Source organism: Vulpes lagopus, chromosome 7 (assembly GCF_018345385.1).
Source record: "Vulpes lagopus strain Blue_001 chromosome 7, ASM1834538v1, whole genome shotgun sequence".
Classification (NCBI taxonomy): Eukaryota; Metazoa; Chordata; class Mammalia; order Carnivora; family Canidae; genus Vulpes; species Vulpes lagopus.
In genome coordinates, this window is record NC_054830.1 from 101,999,400 (window position 1) to 102,016,932 (window position 17,533).

General features: G+C 34.3%; 1 long non-coding RNA gene across 1 annotated transcript in view; it reads left to right on the plus strand.

The window, feature by feature from the left end:
• Positions 1–17,533, plus strand: part of LOC121494299 — a 923,457-nt gene that overhangs the window by 297,779 nt on the left and 608,145 nt on the right. Inside the window, exon 2 of the long non-coding RNA XR_005988785.1 lies at positions 9,143–9,214. This is a non-coding gene — a long non-coding RNA (uncharacterized LOC121494299). The remainder of the gene's footprint in view (positions 1–9,142; positions 9,215–17,533) is intronic.

The following is a 17,533-nucleotide window of genomic DNA, read 5'->3' on the forward strand; positions in this document are numbered from 1 at the left end:
CTATTAGATGTATCTAATGTGTTTTGACCAATTGTTGAAAGTGCTAGATGGCTTTTTATTCAAAGCTACTTTCAGAATGTAAAAACTGTGTGAGTGCTCTTAATTCAAAGACATCAGACTTGCAACAAAATAGGGATACTTTTGAGTTCTTGGGTCAGAAACTTTTCATCAGTGCATGTGTTTTTATTGATCATTTGAACAAAAAATGCTTGTTCATCTCACTTCTTTCTCTAGTTTGAGCTTATTTTTCCAGATAGACTTTTTCCAAACATTGAGGTTGCTGCTTTCACTTTTTCTGCTTCAAATTTATATTCACTTTGAAACAAACCCATTCATTCCTGAAAACAATTTGTGTACTTCTGTGATTCTGAATTTGTACACTTCAACTAAAGGTAATTTAAAAGAGTATCATTAAAGCTTCTGGATGTTTTCCTTCAAAATTAAAATAATCCAAATTGTGAAGTTCAAATTTTATTTTATCTTATTTTTTTAATAAATTAATTTTTATTGGTGTTCAATTTACCAACATACAGAAAAACACTCATCCCTTCAAGTGACCCCCTCAGTGCCTGTCACCCATTCACCCCCACCCCCGCCCTCCTCCCCTTCCACCACCCCTAGTTCATTTCCCAGAGTTAGGAGTCTTTATGTTCTGTCTCCCTTCCTGATATTTCCCACACATTTCTTCTCCCTTCCTTTATATTCCCTTTCACTATTATTTATATTCCCCAAATGAATGAGAACATACACTGTTTGTCCTTCTCCAATTGACTTACTGCACTCAGCATAATACCCTCCAGTTCCATCCACGTTGAAGCAAATGGTGGGTATTTGTCGTTTCTAATGGCTGAGTAATATTCCATTGTATACATAAACCACATCTTCTTTATCCATTCAAATTTTAAATCACAAATGTCTCATACTCTTTGTTCTCTAACAGACATAATATTGCTGTTTTGATTATTCAGATTTTGTCCTCTGCATTAATTAACATGATGATACCAAAGCAGTTTTATACAATTTGAGAAATCTACCCAAATTGCAATGCCAAGCAGAAAAAGATCTTAAAATTCATGTAGTGAAATGTTCCCCACCTCACACTTTATTTTTTCCCCAGATAAGAAAACTGAGAGCCATTGAAATTTAGTGACTTTCTTTGGACACAGATAGAAATGACATTTTATTTTTTTTAAGATTTTATTTATTTATTTACTCATGAGAAGCAGAGAAAGAGGCAGGACATAGGCAGAGGGAGAAGCAGGGTCCATACAGGGAGCCTGAGGCGGAATTGATCTCGGGTCCCCAGGATCACGCCCAGAGCTGAGGGCGGCGCTAAACCGCTGAGCCACCCAGGCTGCCCTAGAAATGACATTTTAATGAAGAGTTTTAGTTCATGTATTTTTTATGTGAGGAAAGATTCTTCTAGGTGGAAATTGAAATAGAATGTTCCTGAATTCACGAGAGTAATCCAGCTTACTTCTGCAACTCTTCCCAAGTTTTCTATTTCATTTCTGTATAAACATATACAGATGCTAAAGACTTGTAAATTTTACATTTTGGTAGCTAAAACTCATATGGACCCTTCTTTCTCATAGGTTTACTTTGCCATACCATGAAAATAATTGGCTATGGGGACATGGACAATTTGCACGCCTTGCATTTTATATGAGAGAAAAGTCATAGTCTTTGCATTTATTGTATGTTGATGCAAAAGAGAGCTTTAAATTGTCAACATATAAATAGAAGGGTGACTTTTATTCATAATTTTTATAGATTTTCAATTTGTAATTATTAATCCTATTTTTGATGGTTAGAAATTTTATTTCTTATATTAGGAGACCAAGTTATGGAGGTGGGAAGAGTTTTGCGCCCATGAAATCTACGCATATGTCTTTAGACTGTTGAAAATCACAGTGGTATTTAGATCATCTTTTTTCATAGTCACACTTTTTTTTTCTAGTTATCTAGACTGATCTTAAATAATAGTAGAACAAGGAGTTGGGAGTCAGGATACCTGGGTTGCTCAGTGGCTGAGCATCTGCTTTTGGCTCAGGGTGTGATCCTGGAGTTCTGGGATGGAGTCCCACATAAGATTACTTGTATGGAGCCTGCTTCTCCCTTGGACTGTGTCTCTACCTCTCTTCTCTATGTCTGTCATGAATAAATAAATAAAATCTTTCAAAAAAAAGTGTTGGGAGGCAAGTTCAGAGATTAAAGTTTATCATCAGAGTAAGGGCTGATATAAAGAGCCATAATTATTAAAACACTCTAGATGAGAAGTGAAGATCTAAATTAAAATCAGAGCCATAGGAATGGAGAAGAGGAAAGAGATGAGATAAATATATTTTACCCCCCCAAAAAATATATATATATTTTACCCATAATCAGTAAACTGAGAGAAGACAGTTATTTCTGGTAAATAAAAGTAAAATCTCAATGGTTTCCAGTCTGACTTCTGCAAGTGGGCATGTATCTTTAAAGGTGTAATGGTTAAGTGTGTAGACAGTCTGTTCAGATTCTAGCTCCGGTTTTTATCAGTTGCGTGTATTGATGTGAGTAGCTTTACTTCTTTGTGTATCAGTCTCATTTTCAAAATGATGATATTAATATTTTTCTTATGTGTTTGTAGAGTACCTAAATAAGGTGTTACAAGTGTCAGACTTAGAATAAATGTTATCTATCGTTATTATTCACTGAGATAGAGAATGCAGGAGCAGATGAAAGAAAGGTGATTGAAAATTTTACACATTGAATTTGGAATCTCTTTATCACATTTGTATATAAATTTAAATTTGATACATGTTTGGAGGCTATACATTTGGATTTATCAGTAATAGGCTATTTTTGAAACATGGCTTTGTATGAAGTCATTGTAAGAGATAGTATAAAATAAGAAATGCAAAGTATAGAAGATGAAATATTGAGGAAACATATGATAGAACACATAATGAAGGAATAATCAGAGTGATCGGAAAAAAGCTAGAGGAAAACAATGTCATAGAATTCAGGAGAGAAATTTTAAGATGGTAATAGTAGTGGCAGAACCAAATGTTAAATAACAGGTAGGGGTGTGGGCGTGGCTCAGTGGTTGGGTGTCTGCCTTCGGCTCAGGGTGTGATCCCGGGATTCTGGGATCAAGTGCCCTGTCGGGCTTCCTGCATGAAGCCTGCTTCTCCCTCTGCCTATGTCTCTGCCTCTTTCTCTCTCTCTCTCTCTCTCCCCCTGTGTCTCATAAATAAATAAATAAAATATTTTTAAGAAACACAGGTAAAATAACTGAAATTTAAATCTGTATTACAATTTTCAACTTCAGATATAGCAGTCAGCGCCAGGAATCTCTAAGTAAATGTTTAATGTATGAAGAGAACATTTTTTTTCTTCTCCTTTTTAAAAATTATTTATTTATTTATTTATTTATTTATTTATTTATTTATTTTTAAATATTTTATTTATTTATTATTTTTGAGAGACAGAGAGAGAGAGAGAGAGAGAGGCAGAGACACAGGCAGAGAAGCAGGCTCCATGCAGGGAGCCCGAAGTGGGACTTGATCCTGGGTCTTCAGGATCACTCCCCGGGTGGAAAGCAGCACTAAACTGCTGAGCCATCCGGGATGCCCTCCTTTTTTTTTTTTTTTTAATTTAAATTCAGTTTGCCAACATATAGTATAACACCCAGTGCTCATCACATCAAGTGACCTCCTTGGTGCCTTTCACCCAGTCACCCCATCCTCCCACCTTCCTTCTCTGAAGAGAACATTTGGAAGTAGAGTTAGTAAAGGCAAACCATTTGTTTTGCGAGGGCACAACAGAGAAGAGAATGGAGAAGAGTTATAGTTATATAGGTATGAAGTTTACAAGTGTTTCATTTGTTTGCTTTCTTTTTCTTTTGAGATATTGGAGCAGTCTTTAGAGTCCTTTTCAGTGTAATTATTTTCTAGCTACTACAGTTGCAGTTTAACAAAACAAAACATCTTTTTTAAACAAATTATCTTTCTGTATGTAAGATAATTAGCACACTTTCCAACACAGCAAAAATTGTTGCTCTTTCAAATATTATTAGTCTATTCCTATGGGAAACTTATCTTAATTAAATTATCCACTAATTATAAAGTAAATATATCAATTTCCTATTTCAAAAAATTTGTATGGTTCATGGAATCCTGGTCACATTTCTTAAACATACATAACTATCTTCTGCTGCTATTCGATATCTATATGGTTGACTCATTTTACAATGGGGTATCATCTGCTGTGATGCTTAAATGGTGGTAACATTGGTGTTCAGCAAAGAAATGAGCCTTACAACTGTTAGCTACACCTGTCAGTCAGAAACATCAGTGAGTTAGGCATGGTGATAACATTGCAGTTACCATCTTGCTGTCAATCAGATACCATTTGGGACTCTCAGCGTCAAGGAAAGTGATGCACATTTGTCTTAGAAAGCAGAGATGTCACTAATTTGCACACTTCTGGCCCTATCCTCATCTGGTTCTTATCAAAAGAATTAGTAAATTAGCATGTTTTTAAAATATCTATTTCTGGATATTTTTTGGAAGATATGCAATCTGAGTAGCAGTGGGTGTGCTGCCAGCTGCCATTTATGAATATCTAACAGTGTAGCTTATTTTAGATTTACATGTTAGCAAGAATCTGAAATGATCACTCTATCTCAAATAAGTAAATACATCTTTTAAAAGGGGGGAGGTACCTGGGTGGCACAGTCTGATAATTGTCCAGCTCTTGGTTTCGGCTTGGGTAGTTTTCTAAGGATATCAAGCCCCGAGTCCACCTCCATGCTCACTGGGGAATCTGCTTGTGTGTCTCTCTCCTTCTCCCTCTGCTCCTTGCCCCCACACACTCTCTCTCTCTCAAATAACAAATAAATAAATAAATAAATAAATAAATAAATAAATAAATAAATCTAAAAAATAAAAGAATCTGAAATCATCATTGGTAAAGCATATTCCACCCCACAATTTAGGTGGGCATGCATCTCCTCTTACCTTTTAAATACAGACAAGTGAAGATCTAGGCTTTCTGATTCTTGGGCAAAGCTCTACAGTTAATTGTCAGAAGTATGTCATCATGCTGCTATAAACTCACTAATCCTTTTCCAACCCCAATTTTTGGACAAAGTACATTAATATTAATAAAGAAACCATTAATCAGGCATTTTGTTTGTAAGAATTTCAGATTGTCAGTGTTAGGAGAAAGAAGGTCTAGAATGGAAGAAAAGGATAGTTGTGCTAGTCTAGTGATTTTGAGAATGCAGGAAGGCCAAGTAACGAGGGTTTTGGTGAGAGGGTGTATGAAGATATTGACCTGAGGCCAACCTGGAAGGGAAGGAGGAAAAAGGGAGGATACTGAGCTACACTTGGAGGACTCAGGCACGGGGGCTTATAGTGAGACTGAAGAAATGATTTAGAGGGAGGAGTAGAGGCTGAATAATACTGAGTAATTATAAGAAAGAATTTCACTGAGATATAGAGCTGCTTTTAGCTTTTCCTGTGGATGAGGCCAATTGCTTTCTTGATTATATTCTACAGTCTTTTATGGAAACATTATATTTGTCTTTTCATTACACATATATTTTATTAAGTAATGTATCTTTCATATCTGTTCACAGAATTATTACTAGAGACTAAAGAACCTTCAAAAGAAGTGCACATATTTTTTATTATTGTGTACCTTTATAACCCTCAGAAATTCCCTCATCTCTATAATTTATTTCAGAGAAGGCATACTTTATATATTTTCCCCTTTCACAATATTATGGGTCTCCTTAACTATTGGTGTACATAACAATTTTTAAAAGATTTTTTAAAAAATTTTATTTGAGAGAGAAAGAGAGGAAAGGAAGAGAAGCCCAAGCAGACCCCCTTCTGAGTGTGCAGCCTGATCCGGGGCTCAGTCTCATGACATGAGATTATGACCTGAGCTGAGATGGAGAGTCAGATGCCTAAATGACTGACCCACACAGGCACCCCTGTTTATAACATATTTTAAAATCACCCTTAGTGTTCTAAGATTTAAAATTAGTGACCATCAGATAGGATTTAATTTGTAACACTGATGCTCACAGAATTTTTAAAAAAATGATTAGTGCACACAAGGAATAGTTCAGGAGCTTCTAAATTTATAATGGAAGATCTTATGTAAATTATGGCTTAAAAACAAATGGCATATTTTTGAACAACATACTTGATCTTGTGTGTGTGAGAGAGAGAGAGTCTGTTATTCACTTTTTCTGTGAAAAGTAAAAGCCAAATATGAAGTGTAAGAAAATGATGACAATGGTACACAAAAGAAATACAACAAAAAGAAACAACATGAAACCTGATTTCAAAGGACAAAGGAAAAAACCCAAGCTCTTCTAAGAACAACTTGAGTAACATTGGACAGTGATTCAACATGCTTGAGACCCATTTTTCCTTATCTTTAAACAGGAGGATTCTGTCAAAGATATCTACCTCACAGTTAAGTGCATACTATAAATCTCAGGAAAATGTTTTTTATAGGACATAATAACTTGTTAATCAGCTTCTAGAAAGAAAGAGTAAGAGTATCTTCATGCATAATTTTGAACACTACCATTATTAAATATTACTTTATTCTATGAAATGTGCATACTTTAGGGAAAAGGACTCCTTTAGGGAAATGTGAAATTTGTAGCACTAAAAGCTCAAAATTATACTCAGTTCTTACATATGCTGTATTTGTTAATGGTAATATAAAAATGTTTAAGTTGTTCAAGAACAGAGAGGTAAAAGTACAGATCAAATTTAAAAGCTATTTTAAATCTTACTTTAAATTGCACAATTTAAATTATAATATAAAAGACGTTTGATAATGTTGAGTGCCCATGAAATATCTAAGAAAGTTCATTTTTTCTAAACTTTTAAATACATTTCTATATCAAGATTAAAGTTCTATAACTTTTTGACTCATTTACCTGAAAACATTGATTCTAAGACTCCCCGGGGTATAGGGGAGAGGGGTGTGAAAAGTTGATGCTTTAGGAATTGCTGCTGGCTTTTTAAAAATGTCAGCTTCACATTTTGACACTGAACTATCTCATTCCTTCCTTCTGGCATTCTCTTCTCATTTATCTAGCATTTGTGACTTGTAGACAAGGTAGCATATTATTGAAGTTAATATGAAAGGCTCTGAGTCAAACTGCTTGCATTTAAATCCCATCTTTACCATTTACTGACTAGCAGGCTTTGGGGAAGTAACTCAATATTTTTCTGTTTCAGGTTCCTCATCTGAAAAGAAGGGAAACTAACAGTAGTTTCTCCCTTATTAGTTTGTATTTACATATGAAAAGAAATTATCAACATAATATATATACACACACATATATACGTATAGATGAGGCACACATCTGGCACATAACAACTCAGTTATTTTGGTTAGGTTTTTTAGATCCTAAGTTCTTTGAAAGTTTAGCAGAAGGTTATAGCAATACCTTGTAAGATTTTAACATTATCCACTAAAGGCATGTAGAAAATAAAATAATTCTGATATTGTTTCTTTAGTCCTGAGCAAGAAGTGTTTGTCAAACAAGACAGACTAGCAGTTCCTCTCTTCAAAACCAAAATTCATTTCTTGATCTCTCAATGGAATTTTTGACATTAACCACTTCAGATATAGTGTATAGTAGAAAGACTCACCAATTACTAAGTAATGAAAACATATATATATTTTTTCCATGCTGAGTGGTTAGAATTCTACTAGAATCTGACTTTCTGAATACACACAGAAATGTAGAGCATGATTTCTGTTCTAATAAACTAAACACTTAGGTGAGGAAAGAAGGCATGTATGTGAAAAATATATGATGGAATATGTATTAGTATTGGAACAAGCCTCTGAATGCAAAAAAATTAAGCCTCCATTGATGAGGTGAGTTTAGAGTGGTTTGGAAAGAATGAATAATGTTTGAATAGGTAGTAAGGGGACATTCTAGGAAGAGAGAAATGTAAAACGCTTCAGTGTGTGTAGGAGGGGACATTTTGGATCAGATGTGAGAAATCATGATGAACTCTAAATGCCTACTTCTCTGTGGTCAGTAAATGGTAGAAATTTTGCAGATTTCTCTTTAGACCTCAGTAACAAATGACCACATAATCATTAAACAGCTGATGGAACCACCTAATCTTTGTTACCGAATTCAATTTTATGTTCTTAAATATGTGACAGTAGGTGAAATATTAACTATATATTACTTTTCTTTGAGCTTCACTTATCTGGTCAATATTCAGCTATTGACTTGCATATTTTCTATCCTGATATATTAAAGGGTTTTTATGTACATTATAGTTTATTATAGTTATGGCCTCAAATATTTTGTTTAGTCCTGTGCTGTTAATTTGAAAGTTGTTAACTGTTCTAGAGTCCAACAGGCACTTGGATGTGGGACAAGAGTTCTATAGCTTATAAGTATAATTTGATAGATGGTGTTTTCTGAATCTATGATAATACATATCTGAATAACAAGTAACATAACAGAAAAAAGTAGTGAGTGGCTCATTTTCTTATGCAACATAAAAAAGAAAAAAACAGATTTAAAGACCATATAAAAATTGAAAAAATTATGTTTTAATAAGGTAAATTGTCATTTCAAGGAAAGAAAATGGGTTTGTGGTTAATCAAATTAATATCCTATAGCCTGATTATTATATCATCAGAGAAAAACTTAGGAATTATATCCATTCTTTAAATGTAATGGGTTACAATACTTTATACCAAGGATACCCTTTTGATGGTATTATTTCTTAGCATTAATTAGTCAGTTTCTTTTTTTATAACTTTCTTTTTTTAAAATTTTTATTTATTTATGATAGTCACACACACAGAGAGAGGCAGAGACACAGGCAGAGGGAGGAGCAGGCTCCAGTAGGGAGCCCGACGTGGGACTCGATCCCGGGTCTCCAGGATCGCGCCCTGGGCCAAAGACAGGTGCTAAGCCACTGCGCCACCCAGGGATCCCAATTAGTCAGTTTCATTAATCTATAAGGTGTCTATTATTGCTTTCCATTTTTTATCTCATCAGCTGACTTAGATTTATCTCACCAGCATCAAATAGTTACCAAAAATGTGAATTCAAAATGTGTTCCCTTCCCTTTTTTTTTCCTTTTAGGGAAGTCCTGAGGGGTTTGACACTTTTCATCCTCCAGCCATTACTCATCTTGTAGGGAAAGGCTGTATATTGGTAAGTCTCACTCATTCTTATTGCTCTTTTTACAAGACTTGATTGTAATACAGAACAAGGATGATTAAAGACATATTAACATCTTTGCTTAGCTAAATAGAGACTTTTTTTTCAAATAAAATTTGTTACATCAGGATTTTGTTTTGTTTTTAATTAATGTTCTAATAGGAGTACTATCAAAACCTATAGTTGTAAATTAAAATTACGTAGAGAATGGAAACTAGTAATTTTTTCAAATTCTAAAATGGTGGTGGTGGTATTACTTGTAGATAATCTTTATTATTTTAATCTTATTTTTACAATTTATTTATTCATTTGAGAGAGAGAGAGAGCACAAGTGAGGTGGGGGACAGAGGGAGAGGAAGAAGCAGACTTCCTACTGAGCAAGGAGCCCAACACAGGCTCTATCCCAGGACCTGAGATCATGAGCTGAACCAAAGACAGATGCTTACCGACCTAAGCAACTTAGCCACCCAGGTGCCCCTATGGATAATTTTTAAAGGTATTTTATTAGTTGACATCATGGCCCACAAGCAATAGTTGAATGAGCATCCATGAATAAGTCTGAGGCTGTAGCCCAATAAAATGTAATAAATTCTAAAAAAAAAAAAAGCTAATAAATTCTGTCAATTTTGGTAATATATAATAGTTATTTTGCATGTTGAAATACAATTTTAAACTTAAATAGTTCTTATGTTGTTTATGCCATAAAACCAAATACATGTCTTTTTACTTCAATTTATTATTATTTTTTGTATCTACAAGTGGTATTACTGTGTCCAGTTTCATGTTTCTAAACAACCCTCCCTTCAACTATCCAACTAACCTTTTTCTTTCTCTGTCTTACACATACAAACACACACTCCTTAAAACATCATAATTTATTTTATATGTTATACTCAGGTTTGAATTTATGTGTTACATTTAGATCACAGTTAATTAATTTGAACTTTTTCAATTCTTTTAACCTACTGTTTTTGAATTATTTCTCATGCCCTCACATGCTTTGGAGCTATGATCTTCAAATGTTTTTCATGGAAAAATCCATCAGATAATGTTAAATATATGCTCAAATATATGCACATTATTTATAAACTATGTAAATTTATCACTATGATTATAGATGGACAAATAATAGTAAAAATATGAAATGCTCATAAAAGATTTTTAAAAGATAGAGTGACAATGTATATATTCTCTCTCTGTATATAGCTTTTCTCTATAGGTATTCTAGTGAAACTTTGGGAACCCTTGTTCAAGAAATCCTCTGCTTTCTCCTATTTCCATATATCCCCAAAGTTGTATGGGTACTCAAAGACTAACAAACCTCATTTTAAGCATAGATTGGACAGCTATGTGATATACTGCAATCAGTGAGTGTGTTTATACATTTATATACACAAATGTGTGTATGCATGGGGATGATGTAGATAGGATTGGTTGGATCAAGAGTTTGAAGTGGCTTAGAGTCATATACAATGATCTTATCTCAATATTACTCTTCTGGAAAAAAAATTTTAAAAAAATATTACTCTTCTGGAAAGCTTAGGGACTGAAATAATTCAGACGGACTGTTATAGAGAATCAAACAGCCAAGTAAATAGCAAGGAACAATACCTTGTGTCATATGGAATACCTCCAAAGATATCTTGTCAAGTTGTTATTTTGGCAAAATTAGATTCACTCCATTTATCATCACTGTATGATAGAATTCGTTAGTCATACATATCCTTGCCATTTTTTTTCTCAATAGGGTCCCCAGTGGTGAGCCACCAGATACTGTACAATGAAATGGGGGAAATATTAAACGGTCAGAGTGAAAATCATTTGACCCATATGGTTTCTGCCTGTGTAAACCAAAAACCCCATAGGAGTTGTTCTTCACAATGTACCATGTAACTTCCTTTGACTGTTGTGTATAAATCAAGAGCTCCCCATACCTATCCTTTATTTTTTTTTCATGCCTATCCTTTAGAATAGGACCTCATATTTAACTGATGTCAAGCCTTCATTCAAACCTGAAACAGGCAGGGAGGAGGTGAGCTATTCAGGGACAGAATCAGGATTTACAGACTAGCTAGCTTTCATTAAATCTTTAATATAAAAGCCTTCATAATTGCTGATTCCATTTATTTGAGCCCTCTTCTAATTTAAGAACCTAACACTGCTGAACAGGTTTAAGGAATCCATTTAAATGCTCTGTTATCCAGGAATCAATTCTCTACGTCTTATCTTTGAAAATCTCATGTCAAATGCCTTGCTGAAATACAGATGTATTGGGTCTACATCATTCCTTTAATGCACCAGTTTAGTAAACTCTCATTAAAAAACAAAAACAAAAACAAAAAAACAAAAAAAAAAAAGGAAAGAAAGAAAGAATATAGGTTTATTTGACCCAACTCAGTAAATCTCAAATGACTTATCTATTTTGGCTTTCTTCATAGGACTCCCATCTGATAGATAATTCCTTTAAATTCAAGGATATTTGGGGGATCAAGTAATGCCTCTCCAAGTTATAGTACATGTAATCTAGCTTGTCTAAAAAATGAAAACAAACAAATTATTACCTGGCATTAGGTTCTCTATACTTAGGCTCTAGTATTTCTTTATGACTTGATCTAGAGACAAAGAAAGCACAGCAGTTTTGATACCTCACTTTGAATTGAATTTTTCCTGTTCTGTGTTCTGAGCAGTCAACCACTTCATAAAGGTGTCTGAATTGTTAGATGTTGAAAGAAAATGGGGGGGGGGGTAATTTGCTACCTACCCAGAGTGAATTTTAAAGCAACTTGGTACTCAAAATTCCTAGTAAAAAATCACAAATCACAGAATCCAAGTGTTAAGATGAAATATGGTGTGGGTCTAAAAAAGTGGTTGATTTGTCTCTGAATAAACCATGTGCAGTGTTTATGACATAGGGACTCACTTCTCAGACTTCCAAGATTTTCTTAATTGGAATTTTTCTAATTGGGTAGACCTCCAATAGTGACTTCCTCCTTCCTTACCCATCACCAGGCCCTCATTAATTCTTTTCTTTGCTGTAAGTCTTTCCTTTTTCCAGATTTGTCTTTTAAGAGTTAATATTTACTCAATAACTTATGTTTCCTCTTTTCAGTCCATAGCGCTCATGCTTGAACTCATCTACTCTTGTAGCATCAGAGATTATTTATATCTAGTGACACTCAAATCAATATGTCCTCTTAAGATCTCATTCTTGAGAATCATATCAGCAAATTTATTTGATAGCACATTAGCTTCTCAAATTCCAACATATTAAAATTGAACTCACAATATTTTTCCACAAACTTACTTTTTTCTTTCTCATTTCTATGAAATCTACCCAGTTTCCCAAAAAGAAACCTGAATAATATCTTGGATTTCTCTCTCACCACTCTTATATCACCCATGAAGTCTTGTTAATTCTACCTTTGGACACGAGGAATGTCACAGGAAGTAGGAAAAAATGTAAAATGTATTTTTAAACCATTTTGAAACACTTCAGTGGAAACTAAATTCATTAAGGGAAATAAAATTATTGTTGTAGTCTAAAACACAGACAAAAAGATAATTCATCCCTAAGTAAAAGCTAATGTCATAGTGTTTTATCATTAAGTTCATTGTATTTTTACTATAAACTCCAATCTCTTTAATTTTATTTCATTAATCCTTAGCATTTCTTGCCCATAATGCATATGCTTATATCTTTGCAGGGTCATTATTTATCATTTTCCAATAACCATGGCAGGTATAATGTTAAAAAATTTCCATTATGTGATAAAATCAGTGAGAAAAGAATTAAGTACCATAGCTGTTTCCACATGCTGTGATTTAAATATATATATATATATATATATATATATATATATATATATATTTCTTTAATCCTTTTGAATTGAATGGAACATATGACATACGTTTGCATTAATGTGTTTTAGCACCTTTTTCTTAGCAATTTCCTTTTTTTTTAACTTTTTAATTTTAATTCCAGTATAGTTAACATACAGTGTTATATTAGTTTCATGTGTACAATATGGTGGTTCAACAATTCTATACATCATTACTTAGTGCTCATCAAGATAAGTGTACTCCTAATCCCTGTCACCTATTTCACCACTCCCCCTGTCCATTTCTCCTCTGATATGCTTTATTTTAAATGAGCACTCTCAGTTAAAGTCATTGATTTATTGTTTTTTAACAGTAACATTTTTCTTTACTCAAAACATACTTCAATGTACATAGTTCTAAAAGATATATATAAAACATTCTATCCATGAAAAATATCATTCACATTTTCTTCAAGTACACACAGAAGAATTCCTGGTTAAATCACATAAAAAGAGACATAACAAATATTACAAATTTAAGAAGATTGAAATCATACCAAGTATATTTTCCAACCACAATGGTATAAAAATAACAATCAAAAATAAAACAAAGCTGGGAAATATACAATTTAAATATTAAATATCTACACTACTGCATAAGCAATGGAAAAAATAAGAAATCAAACAGTAAATCAAAATATGTCTCAAAACAAAAGTAAGAGAAAACACAATATTCCAAAAACAATGAGATGAAGCAAAAGCTGATTTTAGAGTGAAATTTATGTTATAAATGCTTGTATTAACAAAAAGACGTGTAAATAATATTTAACCACAAGGAACTAGAAAAAGAAGAAAACTTAGCTGAGATTTAGTAGAGGAAGGGAATAACAGGGAAGAATCAGAAATAAATGGAGACCAGACTAAACAATAACATAACATTGAGAGTTAAGACCATTTTTTCCAAAAAAATAAAGTTGGCAGTGTTTTAACTTCATTAACTAAGAGACAGAAAGAGAGAAAGAGAGAGAAGACTCAGAAACCAAAATGAGAAATGGAAGAGAAAACGATTCAACAGATTTATAGAAATATATAGTGTAATAACAGATTATTATAACAATTATATACTAACAAATCAGATAACTTAGAAAAAAAATAATTACTAAAAATGCAAAAGTTACCACAATTGGATTTTGAATCTTGAATCCAAGAAGTAGGAAATCTTCTTAGACCAATAACAAGACTGGAAGTTGAGTTAGGAATCAAAAATCTTCCATCACAAAAAAGCCCAAAACCACATGGTTTCACTGGTGTATTGCAACAAACATTAAAAAGAAAAATAATGATAATCCTTCTCAAAATTATATATATAATGGAATAGAGGGAACACATTAGAAATCATTCTATGAGACCAATATTACCCTGATACCAAAGCAGAATAAAAACAATAGAAGACCAAAAAAAGTCTAGTTTGTTCAATATAAAATATTGCTACTCTGACTTTCATTTGACATCCATTTGGGTGATAAATGTTTCTTCACTCCCTATCAATCTGCAGGTGTTTTTATGTCTAAAATCAATCTCTTCTAGATAGCACATAGATGGGTCTTTTTTGTTTGTTTCTTTGCTTGTTTTGTTTTTCCATTCTGACACCCTATGTCTTTTGATTGGAGGGCTTAGTCCTTTTACATTCAAAGTAGTTATTGATAGACATGTGTTTATTGCTGTTTTATTACTTGTGTCATTGTTTCTGGACATTTTCTCTGATGCTTTCTTGTGTTTGTCACTTTTGATCTCTCCTTTGCACTCAAAGAGTCCTCTTTAACATTCCAGGGCTGGTTAAGTGGTCATGAACACCTTTAGTTTCTGTCTGGGAAACTTCTTATCTCTCCTTCTATTCTGAATGACAGCCTTGTTGGATAAAGTATTCTGGGCAGCATATTTTTCCCTGTTAGTACTTTGAATATATCATGCCACACTCTTCTGGCTTGCAGAGTTTCTATTGAAAATTCTCCTGCTAGCCTTATAAGTTTCCCTTGTCATTTACTGGCTTCTTTTGTCTTGCTGCTTTTAAGATTTTTTTCTTTGGTTTAAAAAATTTATTTACTTAAGAGAAGGAGGAGGAAGGCAAGATGGAAGAAGAGTAGGGGTCCTCAATTCATCTGGTCCCATAAAGCTGTCTAGATAACTTTCAAAACATCCTGAACACCTATGAATTCAACCTGAGATGTAAAGAGAGAACAGGTGGAGTGCTACAGAGAGAAAAGTGATGACTTTTGAAAAGGTTAGAAGGTGGAGAAGAGGAACGAAGGGAATATATCAGAAGATAAACCGTGGGGGAGGGAGCCATGGAAGGCTGCTTCAGGAAAGCAGGGCAGTGGACAATTGGGAATTTCAGAAATCTGTGCCTGAGTCTTCCCTGATTAAAAAGTGCTCAGGGGGGAAATAAGGCAGAATCATAGAATGGACAGTGAAGTCTCAATATTCCCAGAGACACAGTAAGAATAGGGGCACCCAGGAGAAAGCTCACCACAAACTGGGGTCCAATCAGGATAAAGGCTGGAAAACCACAACCATCCTGGGGTAATCTGGGAGAACTGCATAGAGTAGACAGGCCAGCACCAGATCCCTCTACCCCAGAGCCCAGCAACTGAAGAAAGTGGGCTATCCCACTTTCAAGTCTATCCCACTAGACTTCTGCACAAGTCTAGAAGCACAGGGCTTTTGCTCCCAGGGTGCGTTATTGGACAAGGCTGACCATCCTCCATTCTCTCCAGGACATGCCAAACTGGGGAGGGTTCAAAACGGCAAAACTCTCCTGCCGCTGAGTGCCCTGCATTTGTACAGATCAGTGGCCTCACGCCCAGGAGGACCTAGACCAGTGTGCACTGAGAGACTGCAGCTCTGTACTCAAGGGGAACTCTTGGCTCTAGAGCTGGAGATCTGGCTGCCACCACTTTTCTTTTTTTTTTTTTTTACCTTTCACCTGGGAAAGGCATGGCCATACAGGGAACAAAGGCCTCACAGGACAAATAGCTTCACACTGAGCTTGGCCACCTGGTGAGGGGCAGGGCATCTCCACCCAGGCACCGACACCTGAGAATCAGCACAGCAGGCCCCTCCCCCAGAAGATCTACAGGAAAAACAAAGGAAGAACAAGTTTACTGACCAAGCAGCATTGCACAGTTCCAGGACTGAGGGAAAATAATATATAGAACTCGATGTGTTTTTCCTTATGATTCGTTTATCTTTCAGGTTTAAAATTCCCAATATTTTTTCTCTTTTCCTGCCTTAACTACAATATTTCACCAACTCTTCATTTTTAAGCTTTTTCCTTTTTGACCTTCATATTTCTACAATTACATGTCTAAGATATATTCTTAATTAGATTCCTTTAAATGTATGTAATTTTGGTAGAAATATAAGTTATTTGTTTTTGTTTTTGTTTTGTCTTGTTTTGTTTTAAAATGGTAGAACTTAGTACCTTCTAACATATGGACCAAAATACACTCAGAACCAAGTGGAGCACCATGTTGGTCATTCTGTGAGATTATATTCTTTCTTCTTTCTCATTCTGTCCCCCTCTTTTATCTTGTTTCTGGTTTTGTGGTTGATGTTGGGTCTCTCTATAAGTTTTGCTGGCTTATATAAATTTGGAATTTAGCACCTTCTAACATACAGAACAAAATACACTCAGAACCAAGAGGATCACCCTCCAGGTCCCCTCAGGGAGACCATATTCTCCTTCTACCATCACTTCTGCCCTACCCCCTTTTTAAAAAATTGTTTTATTATTTTATTATATTTGTTTTTCACTTTCATAGTATTTTTGTTTCGTTCTGTTCTGTTCTGTTTTCCTTTTTTTCTTTTATTCTCTGGTCTCTGACCTCTTTGGAATTGTCTAGGGTGTATTTTACCTAGGCTGTGGTTGATATTTTTGACTCTGCTCGCTCATACAGGCACTCTGTACTGGACAAAATTACTAGAAGAAAGAATTCACTACAAAAGAAAGAATTGGAAGTAATAGTGTCTGACACAGATCTACTAGATATAGATTTAAGTAGCATGTCAGAGATACAATTCAGAAGTACAATTATAAAATTACTGGTGGCTCTGGAAAAAGCATAAAGGACTCTAAAGATTCTTTTACTGCACAATTGAGATCTAATTAGGATGAAATTAAAAATTCTTTAACTGAGATGCAGTCTAAACTGGATGCTTTAACTGCTAAGGTTAATGAGGTAGAAGAGAAGAGAGAGTGAGTGACATAGAAGACAAGTTGTAAAAAAAAATTTTTTAAAAGAAGACAAGTTGATGGAAAGGAAGGAAGCTGAGGAAAAAAGAGGAGAAAAACAATTATGAACCCACGAGGAGAGGCTTTGAAAAAGAAAATGATAGCTTGAAAAGGAATAATATTCTTATTATTAGGATTCCAGAAGATGCAGAGAGAGAGAGAGAACCACAAAGTATATTTGAACATATCATAGCTGAGAACTTC